This window comes from Triticum aestivum, chromosome 3D (genome assembly GCF_018294505.1).
Source record: "Triticum aestivum cultivar Chinese Spring chromosome 3D, IWGSC CS RefSeq v2.1, whole genome shotgun sequence".
Taxonomy (NCBI): domain Eukaryota; kingdom Viridiplantae; phylum Streptophyta; class Magnoliopsida; order Poales; family Poaceae; genus Triticum; species Triticum aestivum.
The window spans coordinates 589,080,401-589,094,647 of record NC_057802.1 but is presented as its reverse complement, the minus strand read 5'-3'; the positions used below and the strand labels follow the sequence as shown (position 1 = coordinate 589,094,647).

The 14,247-nt window shown below is 46.5% G+C and overlaps 1 pseudogene; it reads right to left on the bottom strand.

Annotated features, from left to right (window-relative positions):
* Positions 1-849: 849 nt before the first annotated feature.
* LOC123076597 (uridine 5'-monophosphate synthase-like) lies at positions 850-1,696 on the bottom strand (annotated as a pseudogene).
* Between the last annotated feature and the right edge of the window lie 12,551 nt (positions 1,697-14,247).

Sequence of the window (14,247 nt, the reverse complement as noted above, 5' to 3'; positions counted from 1 at the left end):
AGCATCAAATTTATGAACAACTTCCCCAGTCAGATGCACCCCCCTTACCCTGCCCCTCCATCTCGCAAATTATAGGAAAAATCTAAGCAATTTCCCCAAGTCAGATGCATCCCCTTACCCTGCCCCTCAATCTCGCAAATTACAGGAAAAAAACTAAGCAACTGCCATCGAAATTATGAGCAACGGCGTCCTGAGAAGCAAGCAACATAAAAAAACAAATCCTATGCCCCACAGCAGGATTCGGTCGCGTGTATCCCCTTACAGCGACTCAATCCCGCCTACCCCCAGCACAACCCCACCGCCACTCCCTCCCCGGCCATAGCAACGTCGCGCCCTTCCAAGCATTGACGACGCGGAGCCCGAGGACACCATGGACAACCTCGTGCCCGCCCCCTCACCGAAACCCTAACTCCATGGACCGCAGCCGGGGAGTAGAGCGAGAATTAGGGAGAATAGGTGCCGGGTTTACCTCCGCCTACAGCCGGCCACTCGCGGCGCTCGCGGACGGCCTCCCGCACCGGCGACTCCGCGCCGGATCCACCACCGCAGCACCCCGCCTCGTCGCGTCGTTGCTAGAGGAGAGGAAGGGAGAGGGGGAGGACTTCGAATGAGATATGCGGGTGCGGGCGGGCGGTTTCGAACAAGACGAGCGGGGGGTGCGGGCAGTTTTCGCCTGGAATAAAGGTGTCGGGCCCACCACGCGCCGCACGCCTCGCGCAATCCCGTAACGGCACCTGGTCGGGACGCATCGCTGCGGGGGGATCCCCAGACCGCATTGGACGGCTGGAGCGCGTGCGCTCGAGACAGCGAACGAGCGCAGCTGCACGAGTCAGAATTCATGATAAAAAATTAGTAAGATTTGTATATCTTGTTGGCTAGCTCAAGAAGTTCGTTTGCTGTTATAACATCGGCAGCGACGCAGAGGTCGCTATGCTTGGCCTCCATGACCTCGAGCAGCTTCCTCCCCACCGGGTTCTTGGCCAGCCTCGCCCTCTCAGCGAGCGCTGTGTTGGCCGACACCACCTTGGGCTCCGCCGGCACCAAGACCTTCCTGTTGGCGTCGAGGAAGCGCTTCACCTCGGCGGCCTTCTCCTGGGTGACCTTGCCATGCCTAACCAGCACGGCGAGCACCTCGGTGAGCGTCATGAGGGAGTGCAGCGTGACCCCGTTCGCCGCGAGGTTCTCCCTCCCGCCCTGCTCGCGGTCGACGACGACGACGGCGTCGGCGACCACGAGCCCCTTAGCGTGGAGCGGCGCGACGGTCTCGAGCACGGAGGCGCCGCTGGTGACGAGGTCCTCGACGATGAGCACGGTGTCCCCCGCGGAAGGAGCCCTGGGTGCGCATGGCGGGGGCGGCGCCCGCGCCGGTCTCGTGGTAGTGGCAGAGGATCATGGGGATGCTGCGGGCGACGGAGAGCACGGGGGCGAAGGGGAGGGCCGTGTAGGGGACGCCGCAGAGGAGGCCGTAGGGGCGCGTGGGCGGGAGGGAGCCGAGGAGGGCGGTGACGCGGGAGAGGAGGCGCGGGTGGGAGACGAGCACGCGCAGGTCGAGGTAGATCGGGGAGGTGATGCCGGACTTGAGCACGAAGGCGCCGAACTTGTAGGCCTCCACCGCGTGCAGCTCCAGGATGAGGGACTCCATGGCGGCGGCGTCCATGGCCGCCGGCGACGACCGGCGAGGCAGGGAGTGCGGTGGAGCTGGAGGAGGGAGGAGGGAGGAGACAGAGGAGCCAAGCTCTGGCAGTGTGCTACTGTGGGTAGTGTTGACCAAAGTGTGACTTTTCCATGAAGAGGAGAGGAGAGGAGGAGGTGAGGCGTGCCGCAGAAGGAGCCGCCGTCACGGCAGCGCGAACGTGACACTGACCGAGAGCCGCCATATATGGAGGGTGGGGTCTGCGCGTTGATTGGTACAGTGGGGTCAGGGGCGCGGCGGCTAAGAGCCGCCAGATTCGCTACTTTAAAATGGGACGTGGCTCGGGCGATCGCAGCACCGAACGCTTTCCAAAAAAAAGGAAGGAGCCACCCGCGCGCGCGACCAGAGAGCCAAAAACGGAAAGCAGCCCCGCGCGTGAAACCGGCCAATCCAAGCCCGCGCGAATCACAGGTGGATCGCGCGCGCGCCCCGATCACACCTGGTCCCCCTGCCCCCTGCTTCCTCGCACCCGTCGTACCCAGGCTTCGGTCCTCACCCCCTCCCTGCACCCCCGCCCACGCTCCCCTTGTGGACGCCTCACGCAACCCCCTCCTCCCTTTTCCTTGAAGGACAAGCCCACGCACGGGTCCCCTTCTTCCTCCTTGCTCCTGTCTTTCCTCCATTAATTCTTATAAAAGTTTCCCATACGTTTAGCATTTTTGGGTCGGGTCTCGGCATCACCAGTGTAAAGGGACCCCACACAAATTCTATGGAGTCGGCTGACGATTGCACCCATAAATATAGGACCAAAAGGGCAAATGAACTATTTGAAGGAGTTTTCTTTCTCTCGGAATTATCTACAAAATAGAATGCCAATGACTATACTCGTGTTGTGTCTATTGGAAATACTAGTATATAAATGCGTTGCACCGGGTGAAAAAAATTCAGAAAATCTACTCTGTGTGTCATCAAACACCATTTCTTATATCCAATCTTGATAAACATTGGTAATAAGGTTACATTGATTATCGCTTTTTGAAGCATCAATTGTGGATGTGAAGGAGCCACCCTATGTGATGGAAGAGTAGTAGTGCATGGAATAGTCTGTCAGTCGGTTTTATTTTTTATTTTTGGAAAAACAAATATATTATTATTTAAAAAATGAATTTTTTAAATATTTCTAAATTTCTAATTGCAATGGGAATATTTTTGAAGTCATTTAAAAATGGAACATTGTGTTGGAATTTTGAGAGTTTTATAAAGCATGAACATCTTTAAAACTATGAATACTTTTTGAAAGCAAGAACAATTTGAAACGCTCTTTATCTTAAAAATGCACATGTTTGATGTCTGTGGTTTTAAAAAACGATTGTTGGTGTTCAGACCATGGAGTATAGAGTTGAAAAAGTCATAGTGATGTCCTTCGATGGTGCCTACTTCAGATTGGCACTATCACTGGATGGAAGAGGAGTGGTGTATGTGTTTTTAGTTGGATCGCAAATAGGCCCGGGCATTGCAATGGAAGAAAATATATCATCGCAAAAGGTAAGATGTACCGATGTGGTAGATAAAGAAATTATAGAATTCTCGAGCACAAAGTTCACCCACCAGCTTGTCTCCGTGGTCTTTATCCAGGGACCCTCATAATTTTGAAAGTTTTTTCTGGTTTAATATGGGCTCACACAAAAAAATTAAGTTCACACTCATGTTGCTTATACACCCAATTCCTTTCAGTAGAAGTGTTCAAACAACAAGGCTTATCATATTTTACGTACCGCCAAGGCTCCAGCTAAAAGAAAAAGACATATCAATTTCGCAACGTAAATAAATACATAATTTGCGCAAGTGTACGAAACGTATTGTATGAAAATAAATACCGTTGTTCAGCAAACACAATGCAATTATTTTTTAGAAGCATGTGCAAAACGTATTGTACGAAAATAAATACCGTTGTTCAGCAAACACAATGCAATTATTTTTGAGAAACACACAATCCTAGTATATTCTCGGGAACCGTTGTTCTTTTGGTTCCCGTTGTTCTTTTGTTCCATCATAATTTATCTTCACTATCGTGTTAGTGCCGCACCGTTCTATCGTACTCCTTTTATTCCAAAATAGATGACTCAACTTTATACTAACTTTGTACTTTTCTAGTTGATCCGCTATTCCTTTTGAATAGATAAAGGCAACTGATAGGCGCCGGCGCGCCGGCCGAAAGTTTCGGCTGATCGCACCCCAGCCACCCGATTGGCCCACCCTGAGCCGTTGAATGCTCGTTCATCCAGGCCGTCTCCTTCCTTCTCATCTCTGTTCGCGTTTCGGATCTGAAGAAACACCGCAGGCCATGGCGGCCGCCCCGTCATCGCCGCGTCGCGCAGCACAGCGCCCGGCCGCCCACCCCCGTTTGTCGCCGTCGACAGCCGCCACCGTGCTCGCCACCGCCGCTCGCCGTCGACAGCCGCCCATGTTTCATTGATAAATGCAGCTCGCCTGCCACCGGTTCCAGCACGTGCCACCGTGGTTGCAACATCCCCGAGCCACCACCACCGCCTCCGCTCATCGCCGTCGTTCGGTTCGCACCACCGTGTCCTCATAAAAAAAGCAAAAACACAAAACTCCATTAGTTTGTCAGTAGTAGCAAAATCGCATGCTGGTTGCAGCAAAAAAACATCGAATCCAACAAAAAGACACAAAGTTGCGCCGGCCGCTGCAAATTTCTCATCTATCCTCCCAGCAAAAATTCTTACGGGTTCCAGCAATTTTTTTTGCCGGTTCCAGCAAAACACATCTCGATGCCGTCCCATTGCATCACCGATCGATAGCGGATGCAACTTTTTTTCCGCCCGGTTCCAGCAAAAAAATTGTATGGTAGTAGCACCGTACCTCATCGTCTTTACGCCGGCAGCTGCCTGGTTGCAGCAAAAAAAGAAGATGGTTCCAGCATCTTCAGGATCTGGTTCCAGCAAAAAAACTCCCTGGTAGTAGCACCGTACCTCGTAGTCTTCACCACTGGTAGCTGCTGATTGCAGCAAAAATGGATGATGGTTCCAGCTCCAGGGAACACTGCTTCCAGCATATCGTGTGGCCGGTTGCAGCTTTCCAGTCAGTGGGTTCCAGCACCTCGAGCGCTCGAAGCTAGCCATGGCGTTCACTTCGCAGTTGCCGCAAGGTTGCTTGGAGCGGCCAGGGCGCGTCAACGGCGAGCTTTTTGGTGCCCCTCCTGGTCGTATTTTGCTGCAGGGAAGAAGAAAGGGGATGAGCAGTGGAGGAGATGGAAGGCAGAGAAGAAACACGGCGCGGCGAGGGGCATGGCTGAAGGTAGGGGATGGAGTGCAAAAGGATAAGATAAGGAAGGGGCGGTCCGCGCGGGTCCACCAGAATACATACACGCGTCTCGCGCTGGGGTGGGTTCGCATGGGCGCACGACGCCAGCGTGGCTCGCTTCCGGCGGAAGATTCCTACGGCGCGCCGTTCTTAAACGTTTCCCATAGATAAATCGTACCTGCTCTATTTATCCCTTTTTTTTGTTCAGAGCATTGCAGCATCCCCAAATCTCCGCGCCAATGCAATATCTAAATTGTCTTTCTTTATAATTCAATACCCAAGGCAGCCTTCAATTCCTTCCTTTAATAGACAAGGATCAATTCTTTCCATTAATAGACCACCATCAATTATTTCCTTCAATAGACACAGCCCTCAATTCCTTCCTTTTATACCACCCACAATCCAGAAATTCATCTTTACTTTATTTTGTTCATATTCAGCCCTCAATTCCTTCCTTTAATAGACAACCATCAATTATTTCCTTCAATAGACAGTCCTCAATTCATCTCGCGATCTCTTTTCTTATGCGTCTTGCTGATTACATGACACTTGCTAACATATATAAACTGTTAGGATTCGGTCTAAAGGAACAATGTGGGATTATTTAACATCAAATATGGATGTCTAGTTGGTTGCTGGAGCCTTTCGTCAGGACAGAAAGTCATGAGTTCGATACCGCCGGGGCTTCTGTTTTTCTCACATTGTTCGTGGCCCAGAAAAAGGCCTAAGTGTAGCGAGGGTGTTGATTAGGCCCAGCCGTGGCCCAATACAAAAATTTCCCTTCGAATGTTTCGCTTGGATCTACTCGTCGTATGTTCATTTAAAGCCGAACCTTAGTTTTTCCAGAGTCGGACCATATTTCGCATGGCTAGCCAAGCCCGCTCACATGTAGGAGACACAGGTTCGAGTTTAGCGCCCAGCAATTATTTTTACATCTCGTTTTACAGAACCTGTTTTTCTACTAACAGATTACAGATGGCATTGGTGGGTAAATTTGTAGGTAAAGATTTAAATTCACGCGAAGAAGCGTATTGTGACGGTGAACCCACGGAGTCAATCCGTGCTTTATTATTACTAGCACAAATGCCCGTGCGTTGCAACGAGAGTCTAGAAAAAAATATAACGCTGTTTATGAAACGGCGGGTAAGAAAATAGGTGGAAGACGACTTTGAAGGCTCGCTGCTCTAAACTTGTAAGGATGATGCTAACTAAGTGACAACATTTTTACTTGGGGACGGCATTCTGATGACCTCGTCAAGGTGATGCAAGAGTTGGCAACATCTGGTTCGCGTCCACATATGTCATAGATCTTGGTCTGTGGCCAACAAAATAATCAGATGAGGGGCAATGTCTAAGTTATTGACGGTATCTAGATTAGTATATTGTTTGAATAATTGCATTAATCTGCTACAAAAATTCATAGCATTATTTTTTTAATTTATTAGCATGTGGAACGTGCAAAGCCAACATGCGATTCAATATATATCGAAGGGATCGAACACAAGATCTCGTGGAAGAGACCACGCGCCGCAACCAGTTGAGCTAACGAAGGTTGTTGAACAAATAGCAGCGTAAAGATTTAAAAATCAACATCCAGCATCGATCCGACATATTTCTAGAATTTCAAACGCAATGAAACAAAACTGAGTATTTTATGAAACACAAACAATTTTAGCTTTGTAAATTGTAAAATCCCGAATAGTTTCTAATTCGTGAACAAATTTTTATAACACAGACATTTTTGAGTTTATGAACAAATTTTGAAACCTGAATATTGTTTTAATTTTGAACAAATTTTGAAAACTGAGACATGTTTTATAAACCAAACATTTATTAGTTTGTGAAGAAAATTTTAAAAGGCGAACACTTTTTGAAATTCGGAACATTATTTGAAAATAAGCAAAAAAAATTGAAATTGTAAAATTTTATGAATTTTTTGAAGAAATAACTAAAGCAGGAACATTCTCAAATTTGTGAAACATTAGTTGAAAAGGGAAAAAAGAAGAAAGAAGAAAGAAAAGGCGAACACTTTTTGAAATTGAACATTATTTGAAAATAAGCAAAAAAATTGAAATTGTAAAATTTATGAACAAATAACTAAAAATAGGACATTCTCAAATTTCTGAAACATTAGTTAAAAAGGAAAAAATCAAGAAAAAGAAAAGATAAAAGATAAAAAACAAAAAACAAAAAATAAAAAGGAAAATAAAAAATAAACACGAAAAAGAAATATAAAAAGAAAAACCGGTTCAAGAACCTTCTAGAAGGTTCCCAAAACCGGAAAAAACCCCAGCTTGGAAGATCATAGAAGGTTTCCGAAACCTGGTATGGCTGAACGCTAAACAGGCCGGCCTACTCGGAGCGCTTATCGATGGCTTGTGTGAGTAGCACCCCAGCACCGCAGAGAGCCAACTGGGCTTCTGAAGGCCCATGAAGCTAGTGTAACGCCAAGTGCAGGAATTTTTACGTACGCTGAACGATTTTTACGTAATTATTAGTACCACCTTGTTTATATTACGATTTTGTCCATACAAATTGTAAAAGCGTATTATGACATGAGAAGAAAACGTATTGTGACGGTGAACCCGACAAAGTCGATCCGTGCTTTATTATTAGGGAGAGATTATATTATTATTATTATTATTACTAGGACATATGCCCGTGCGTTGCAACGGGAGAAGAAAATATCACATCCCTTTAATTGCTCTAGTCCATCAACCTCCATCCGAATCATATTTCCACAGCCTAAGAAGAGGTTGCATTATTTAGACCTGTGTGGAGAAAACATATGTTGCAATAAATCAGGATTAACCGGGTCACCGATCTATGCCCAGCTCATACCGACTGAGGAATGAGGAAGACAACATATCTCTATCTAAAGAGCATAATTAGTACAATAAACAAACCAGCACCAGCAGCCTAAATTGTACCTTCAAATTAAGACCTAGTTTAATCTGATGGGGCAAAAATAATTAGTCAATCCATCAAACATATAGTCAATTTCTATAAGAAAACATATAATCGTCCACTCAAGATTGAAAAATGCATTTTGAAGGGACTGTCCAATCTACATAAATCACGACCATGTTTTCTACATTGCCTAACTAAAATCAACATTTGGCTTAGGCATAGTCTAATAAAGATTGCAAACTGCTGATAATTGTTGACCTGTCGTTGGTTTCTGGTGAGCATATAAATTTACTTGACTGAAAAGAAATTTGCATTCATAGTGATAGCTCCAGCCAACAACCGGAAAAGTAGTCTCATTGGATATACGCATCCAATAGTCCAAAGAGGGACTCCATAGGAGCAGTATGGAACATCATCATAATGAAATACCTGTTACCTCTTCTTTTCTTTGTCATCAATGTCGGTCACGATGTCCACTACACAGCGAACGTTTCATCTAAATTTGGATCCAATAAAGAATTGCATCCCCCGCATGGACAGATAAGCGAACGGTCGCGTTTGAGATCCCGGTCAAATCTGCATAATCTAATGCTTGCGCCCTGTGTTTGTGTGATCTGGATTTTACATCGTAGTAGTTTAGTACCAGTCCGTGAAGGACACAAACAACCACCAAATTCAACTTTAGTTGAAAACGATCAACACCTTTTTTGCGGGATAACATGATCAGCACCAAAAACAGTGGAGATTGCGCGTTTGATTCCAGTCACCGTCAACTATTTTTGACTCATCTCCTAAATGGGATGGTTGGGCCGGGTCGCACGGACCTGTTGGGAGGGCACTGTTTTTTATTGGTGAAATGTTACACGGGCGAACGGGGTAGAGGCCTAGTGGCCCAGCATAGACGATCAGTAGAATAGCCTAGCTCAGTATGAAGAAACGCCACGTCCTTAATTACCATCTATTTTACTTCCCCTCTCTTTCCTTCTTTATTTCTCATAAGAAATGTATTTTGTTTCTTTTTCTTTCCTTATATAATCCATGTGACGAATCCCATTTGTCGGCCCGTTAATTACTCCCGCGATTAATATGGCGCCCACAATAATTACCGTCTATTTCCTACCTCTCTCTTTACTTCTTTATTTTTCATGTAATGTCTATTGCCTTTCTTTATGGATCTGCATAATTGCCGTCTATTTCCTTCCTCTCTTTCCTTTCTCCCTCTCTTTCCTTTCTCCTTCCTTTTTTATTTGTCATGCAATGTCTATTTCCTTCCTCTCTCTCCTATTGCTCTGCCCCTCATTTGTTCCATTAAGGACAAATCTTATTCACTCATATTCTTTGCTTAATTTCCAAAGCAGCTCCTTGATGCTAGACAACCTAAGAACGTATATAAACTGATAAAAAAATATGTAAAATAGCAAGGTGGGACTATTTAGTAAGTAAACAAATATGAAAAACTGCCTCCAGCGGTCCAGCCGGCTCCCTTTGTCCGTCTCGTGCGCCGCAGCAGTCGGCCCGGCCCAGCACGCCCGTGCTCATTTCCTCAGCCCGTGTACGCCTCATACTCTATTCTTAAAGGCCGAACGCCTACATTAGCACAAACGTTAGCCTAGTCGGAGTGTCTGCTTTGTGGGCATACATCAGCTAGACCAGGGATCAAATCCCAGCGTCACAATTTTTCCCCTGTTTTTCCACATCGGTTAATTCCAAAACGTAATCATAAAAGTGTATTATGACATGAGAAGAAAGCGTATTGTGACGGTGAACCCGACAAAGTCAATCCGTGCTTTATTATTAGGGAGAGATTAGGAAAAGATAAGCAATTTACAACAAGATGCACTAATGTTGTGTCAATATTATCATTTTGTATCTCGAGTAATGTTTCAAATTTTGAAATTTACAACAACATGCACTAATGTTGTGTCAATATGTTAGATGTTTTTTAAATATTCAAATATTTTAAAATGTGTTGGCGTGTAATGTATCGATAGCACCACAAAGATGGGTGCACCCGATACATCCCCCCTACCTAGGAAGGATCTCTGGTGCATCGAACTCCCGTTGCATATTTTAAAATGTTTAGAAAATTCTGAAAAATAATTAGGACATACACACAACATTGTCAAAAATTGTTAACCCCACGTAATTAGCATATAGAATAAAAAAGGGCCCAAATAGGAGAAATGAATCAAGCGAAACTGGACCAGGCAAACACACTGAACGCGCCTGTGAGCATGGACGGTCATACTTTAAGGGTTGTCCGCCATGTATGGTTAGGCCAACCCGGAAACCTTCTTTCCATCCCTGTACATGTGGTGACGGTAAAGTTTAGCAAGGTTGTCTAAAAAAAAGCCCGTAGGGCTCGCCCTGTTGCCAAAAGGCACCAATCTTGAAGTACACGGTCCTTGGCAATCTGTAATAGAAAAGAGCTGGAAGAGAATTTCGACAAAAGAAAAAAAAAACCGAGGCGCCTCTCACCCAAATCGATCGACCGATCTCGGCCTCCTCGTCTCATGACGCTACGCTACCTGGTGATGACAAGGATGCGGTTCCCAGCCGCTGCTGCTCTCCGGCCGCCGTCGGTGTCGACGGCCGCACGCCCTCGGCCCTTCTCTGCAAGTACCAGTCAGGTTGGTCCAATTATTGATTTCCCAACTCCAAACCAGATCTCTCGCTTGGGTGGAGTGCTTCGGCACATAAAAGTTTTACCTTTGCAATTCTCCGGAGTACATAGTGCTCTGCTGTATGACGTAATTACATGTATAAAACTCCCTCTTTCGATGGATCTTCCACGTTAGTAATTCTAGTGGCTTCCGGCTGTTGACTTGATTTCGGGAGATGGAGAAGGTATTAAGATAGCTCGTTAGAGATATGCTTTCTCGTATGTATTGTTGCTGTCTCTTCTTGCAGAGATTCACTAGTAGAAAAAGGATCATTTGTCCCGGTTCGTAAGGGCCTTTTGTCCCGGTTGTTGAACCGTAACGAAAGTGTCGTTACTAATGCTCTAGGCCTTTAGTCCCGGTTCTTACATGAACCGGGACAGACGGGCCTCCACGTGGCCTGTGCGGCGAGCCCAGGCATGAGGCACTTTGGTCCCGGTTGGTAGCACAAACCGGGACCAATAGGTGTCCACGCGTCAGCAGTTGGCAGGAGCTGAGATTTTTTTTTTGAAAAGGGGTGGTTTAGGGGTTTTGGAAGGTTAATTTAGGTGTTTCATATATTATGTTATCTAGCTAATTAATAGAGAGAAGTGTCCTTTCTTATCTCCGTGCTTGGTCGACGTACGCTACGTATTATACGTATAGAGAGGACTCGACACGCTAGCTAGTAAGCAAATGAAGGAAACAGAAGATCGTCATGAACATATGCATACAGAGAGAAGTGATATCGACCACCTCTTCTCCGAGAGATTGGTTGAACAACAAGTTCTCGTATATCTATCCGACACTACTGGCTACATATATACAATATAATTATCTCTTATAAGATAATCTCCTAATTATATACGAAGTCAAGGTCCACATGGTATTCTCCGTCTTTAGCGATCACGTGGTCAAGGAAGAATGCCGCCAATTCCTCTTGAATTGCTCGCATACGATCTGATGGTAGGAGTTCATCCCGCATCCGAAAGATCTAATTTGAAGAAGGGGGTATATATATATATATATATATATATATATATATATATATATATATATATATATATATATATCAACACAAATGATGGTAATAACATAAAATTGTGAATATTATTGCTTACGCACTTCATATTGTTTGTCAGAGTAGCCCCGCTCACAGGTCGTGTGGCGGATGGACTCGCAAACGTAGTATCCACAGTAATTATTCCCGGCTTCCTGCCACAACCACTTTACAAGAAAACAAGAAATAGAGGTCAATCAAACTGATAAGCAAGCATGTTATAAATGGTATTGATGAAACTAGCGCTTGAATCACTAGAAGATGCGCGGAACATGCTAGTAGTACTTACTTTTGGGTGTCTAAATTGCAGCTTTTCGGCAGTCCCGGAGCTTTATTGGTGAATTTTGTCCAAACCCTGCCAGACAAAGAAAACAATTACTTGATATCAGGAAATGAACAAAGTTGCTGATATGGTGTGATAATGGTCGATTTAACTTACTTCTCGACAATTTCAGTCATGTCCGCATACTCCTTAGGATCTTTTCGTCTCGAGTCTAAGACGGTTACTAGTCTCTACTCAAGCTTAATCTCTAGGAGAATATAGTGGAACCTGCGCACGCATGCATAAGTCATCAATTACATTACTATAACCTGGACTAATAAGGGAAACCGAATATGCACAAGACAGTAACACTCACTTGAAGTTGTAAAGAAAGAATATTATATCTTTGTTTTCATTTATTACCAACGATCGTAGCAAGTTGTCCTCGGTATCTTCGGCATGAAATTAAACCTCATACGCATCTATGAGATTTGTGTTAATGAACCCAATATCACCGATTTGTCTTTTCTTCAATTCGGCGATCTTCAATCTGCATAATATAGTGAGGATAATTATAAATACATGAATGAAAGAGCTGACCTATATATAGAGACTTAATGACAGAAGTAGTACTTACAGACAGTAGCAAGTGACCGTTATTTTATCGAGGGCATGTTGATTGAAAAACTGGAAGAATTCCTCAAATGGAACATTCAACAATTAAATTCCAACGAGGTCATGCTCCTCTTTAACTCTCAGCGTCAAAATATTCGTCCCCCAGACTCTCTGCAGGTTTTCATGTACCAATCATGGCATCTTCGCATCATCGTTGTTAGAGATTCTCATCTTTGACGAGAGGCTTCCCGTACTCGTATCTGTGTTCGTCCACCTCCAAGAAATCATAATGTACATCGTCGGGCAGGTAATCTCCAAGATTGCTATAACCGGGCACCATCCTTGGATCATTAGCGACGATATCGCTAGACACCTTGAGCGGGGGGCACGATTGGTCCGCTTATTCGCCGAGCTGGGCAATTTTTTCCCAGCTCGTCGTTCTGCTAACCATTGATCACTGATAGTACTTCCCGACCGCGTCGCTTCGAGAAATGACTTTTCAATAATGCGGTCATAGCTGGCTTTCGGCGGAGACTTTGGTGGTTTCTTCAAGGCATCCACAGTGCGCTTCGCTTTCACCGGATCTATCTTCTCCTCCGGAGGTGGATGTTTCTTTGCTTTCACCCCTTCAAAGAATTTCGTCACTTCGGCTCGCACGATATTCGTGTTTTCCTCCACGGTCCTCTCATATGGTAACTTCGGCGGAGTCTTCAGAGAAGGACCGAATCTGTATTGCCTCCCGCCTCTGGATGTACTGCTAGACGCCGGAGCAGACGGAGCGGCTGCGGCTGTCTTCTTTCGTGCTTGCTTACGAGGCGGAGGAGAAGGACTACGACGCGCTGGAGCAGCCGGAGCGGCGGCGGGTCTCTTCCGCCCTTGCTGGCGAGCCGGAGAAGGAGGAGGCTGGCTGCTCGGGCATGCCGGCGCAGGCAGAGAAGGAGGCGGAGTGCCGCCACGCGCCGGAGAAGGAGGCTGAGTGCCCTGATCACTCGCCGGAGGAGGAGGCGGAGTGCCCTGACTCGCCGGAGGAGGAGGAGGAGGAGGCGGAGGCGTCCAGTTCGGAAGGTTGATGAGCTCCTTCCGCCATAGGCATGGAGTCTTCAGAGAAGAACCCGGCCGAGTCTCCCCTTCACCGGTAGGGTGGTCAAGCTCGAGGTCCTCAAATCCGTCCGTTATTTCGTCCACCATCACCCTAGCATATCCTTCTGGAATCGGCCGGTAGTGGTAGGTTGCGCCAGGTTCAGTAGGTAAAACAGAGCCAACAGCCGCCTTGACTTTGAATTTCATCCATTGCTTCATAAGGTGGCAATGTTGAGACTCCGTGATAGCATCCACGAGGTAGCTAGCAGGAGCCGTGAAGACAGGCTCCAACTGAAGCTGCTCGGTGGAAGTCACGCTGCTTCTCCGCTGAGATGGCGGGGTAGCTTCAGGGGAAGCTTCGGCGGGTCGTTTGCTGCGATTTGCTTCTCGTTCCTCTATCGCTTGTACCCTTGCGTGCCGCGCCTGCAGTTGGGTAAGCTCCAATTTCTTCCTCCTCTCCTGGCATTTGTAACCCCCTGCGTCCGGAAACCCAGCCTTCCACGGAACGGAGCGTGGCGTGCCTCGTGTCCGTCCAGGGTGCTCAGGATTCCCGAGGGACATTGTGAGCTCGTCGTTCTCTCTGTCTGGAACGAACGTCACTTGCTGCGCTGCCTCGATATACTCCCAAAGCCTCGTGACGGGTATTCTCATTTGCTCGTCCGTCCAAACGCACTTCCCTGATACAGGGTCCAAGGTTCCGCCAACCCCGAAGAACCAAGTCCGG